This window comes from Ostrea edulis, chromosome 6, assembly GCF_947568905.1.
Source record: "Ostrea edulis chromosome 6, xbOstEdul1.1, whole genome shotgun sequence".
Lineage (NCBI taxonomy): Eukaryota > Metazoa > Mollusca > Bivalvia > Ostreida > Ostreidae > Ostrea > Ostrea edulis.
The window spans coordinates 23,368,068-23,371,372 of record NC_079169.1 but is presented as its reverse complement, the minus strand read 5'-3'; the positions used below and the strand labels follow the sequence as shown (position 1 = coordinate 23,371,372).

Sequence of the window (3,305 nt, the reverse complement as noted above, 5' to 3'; positions counted from 1 at the left end):
TAATGCATAGTTAAAATAAAATCTCTCTGGGTACGAGTTAGCTTTACTATTTCTCAACGTAATATGGTTAACTCGTTCCACCTGAGATTACATATAAGTCTATTTTTACTACTTCGTACATTGTGGATCAGCTCTCTGGACGATTAGGACATGTCCTAATTCTCTCCGCTTTCAACATTGATTGGAAAGCCTTAAAAAAACATGTAGTATAGTCTGCGGTGTAAATACGTTTGTAGTGTAACAGGAAGGGAGAAAATGCAACGGACCAGACCGGGATTCGAACCCGGGCCCCCTGAATCTCTAGTCAGGTGCTCTACCAACTGAGCTATCTGGCCACCGGCGATCGAACCCGGCTGACCGCTACATTCCTCCCTCCTTAAATGTCTTCACACCTGAAGACATCAACCCAGGATCTTTATCCCCTGGCAGGCATTTTCACCTGTCAGTTCCAGGGGCTGGTCTACGGTACCAAATGTAACAGGAAGGGAGAAAATGCAACGGACCAGACCGGGATTCGAACCCGGGCCCCCTGAATTCTCTAGTCAGGTGCTCTACCAACTGAGCTAACTGGCCACTGGCGATCAAACCCGGCTGACCGCTACAGTAGATTAGTGTAGTTGTAGTGCTAGGTGTATTTATATGTAGTTTTTAAAAACTCACCTGAGCCCTCGGTTCTGATCAAAATTTGTCTGTTGACGTCGTCTATGTTGTCGTAAAATTTTCACAATTTTATCTTCTTCTTCAGAACCACTGGATCAATTTCAACCAAATTTGGCACAGAGTATCCTTGGGTAAAGGGGGTTAACGTTTGTTCAAATGAAGGGCCATGCCCGCATCAAAGGGGGGGGGATAATCACAAAAATGCAAAATTAGGGTGGGGTCATTTAAAAATCTTAAGAACCACTGGGCCAGAGGAGCTGACATTTACATGAAAGCTTTCTGACATAGTGCAGCATCAAGTTTGTTAAAATCATGGCCTCCAGGGGTAGGTAGGGACCCCCATAGGGAGGTTCAACATACAAATATATATGAAAAATCTTCCAAAACCAAACAACAGAGAACGACTGTCAATTTCTGATGCAAAGCGTGCCGATTTGATGGAATTGTGTAATAGAGGACTTGTCCCTTCGAATTATCACAATTTTTACTACAGTCTGCCCTATGACAGCAAAAAAGGTGACAATCTTCCCGAACCAAACAGTTCTCACGAATTGGAGGTTGACGAGGGAAAATGATTAAAGGTCATATGAAACGATATCTGAAGAAATTGAGTTATGTATGGAAAATCATTAATCAAGGTTTATTAAACAATAATTCATTTTTACTTTTTTTATTCAATGCATTATAACGTCATAACAGCTGATCAAATGTACTCGATCACGAAAATTATTTTTGATGATCGCGGCTGATCTCCCTTGCTGATGACGTCAAAAAGACCCACTGTGATGTAAACAACTAGGCCTTATAACATGGTATAACGAAGTATTTTAAAACTACATAGCTTTGAAAAATGCGCTGCATTTAATTGTAGTACATGTGTTAGGTTGTAGAAGAGGGTGCATATATACCTCTTCCCAAGGGATACCAGATTTAGAAGAAAAAAATATATGGGTATACAAAATCTCCGACGCGATGGATTCAGTGTTGCCATGAACATTGCACTTCAGTACATCCGTCGGTAGCCAAACAATGTGGACACAAATAGATCAATTTCAAATCAGACGCTGTGCCAATAATTTTATATTTTCCAAAGACAGACAAATCAAAATATAAATTAAAGTCAACCGCTTAGTTAAAGCGAAGCCACTGGTATATATATATATATGTATTACTAAATTACACAAAGGTTGGATATCATTGTAATCACAAAAAAACATTTCATCAATGAACGTGAACTTTGAATAAATCTACTCAAAATTATATTCTATTTTCACATCTTATCTACATTACAAACTATCAGTCAACAGTATTCGTATAGTTTCATGTTTATTAGGCCTATACGTGTAATATACATGTATACCAACACGAGTATCCCAAAAGTGTGTAATTTTTATTTTCTTATTATTAATTGTAAAATTCAGTTGAATTAAAATTGTAAATAAACCTTTAATTCTGAAATTCAAAAAGAAAATCATGAAGTATCATTCAGAAATTATAATTTATATTCCATACTGATATTACTAAACATGCTTATCCCAAAAAAAATCTCATTAAAATAATATTTGAACAGCGGGGATGTAAAGTGAGAAAGTTAATACCTGCTATAGAATTATAAACGCAAGCAATTTTTTACGATTGAAAAATATAGAAGCACCCCCTCTCCCATTAAAACAACGATTTGTGAATTTTATATTTAAATCGGGGCACATGAGGAAACACTATATAGCTAGCTAATTATGAAGAACCGTGCGCAAGTACAACAGATGACATCCATGATAAATTTACCACATTTAGGGTACTCTACACTTAAAAGAATATTTTGGCGCTTAGCTATTTCAATATTGTGGTTGTTCGTATCCGTGGGGATCCGGGTTAGAATAGGTCCTTGAGCAGTACCCCTTTGCTTGTCTAAAGAGGCGGTTCTTCGGATGAGACCGCAAAAACCGAGGTCCCGTGTCACAGCAGGTGTGGCACGATAAAGATCCCTCCCTGCTCAATGAACATAAGCGCCGAGCATAGGCCTAAATTTTGCAGCCCTTCACTGGCAGTGGTGACGTCTCCATACGAGTGAAATATTCTCGAGAGGGGCGTAAAACAATATTCAATCTCAATCAATCAATTATCTTATAAAAAGGAAAATGGGATTGCCATTACAGATTTTAAACTATTTCATAAATGAAATATACACAAGTTCAAATGTCAAGAACTAATCTTTTTAAAATGATAGTTAAACTTCAGTATCTGATGGCATGGGGTCTTGAAATCCACAGGCATCTGCATGATGTATGGATAGTACTCCCCACCCTACCCTCTCCATTCTGATTTTTTTTGCGGCGATAATTTCTCCAAAATATGTAGATTCTCTGTCTAACCCATCCCAATTTCGATTTATGTATTTGTAATCGTTTGACTTTCCCACTGTTTGTAAAATTAGAGAATGACCTTCTACCGGCTTTATTGTTACCGGTAAAAGTAAAGTAAATTACTCTGACATTCAACATACCGGTAGAAGGTCAATCTCTAAAGCTAACAAAAAATGGGAAAGGATTACATAAATCGAAATTTGCATGGGATAGACAAGGAGTCCATGCATTTTGGAGGAGAAATTATCCCCGATGAAAAAGTCAGAAAAGGAGGAGGTAGTA

General features: G+C 37.8%; 1 non-coding gene across 1 annotated transcript; it reads right to left on the bottom strand.

Annotated features, from left to right (window-relative positions):
* Positions 1–262: 262 nt before the first annotated feature.
* Trnas-aga (transfer RNA serine (anticodon AGA)) lies at positions 263–335 on the bottom strand. Its single transcript has one exon. It is a non-coding gene; the product is annotated as a tRNA-Ser (tRNA).
* Positions 336–3,305: the final 2,970 nt, after the last annotated feature.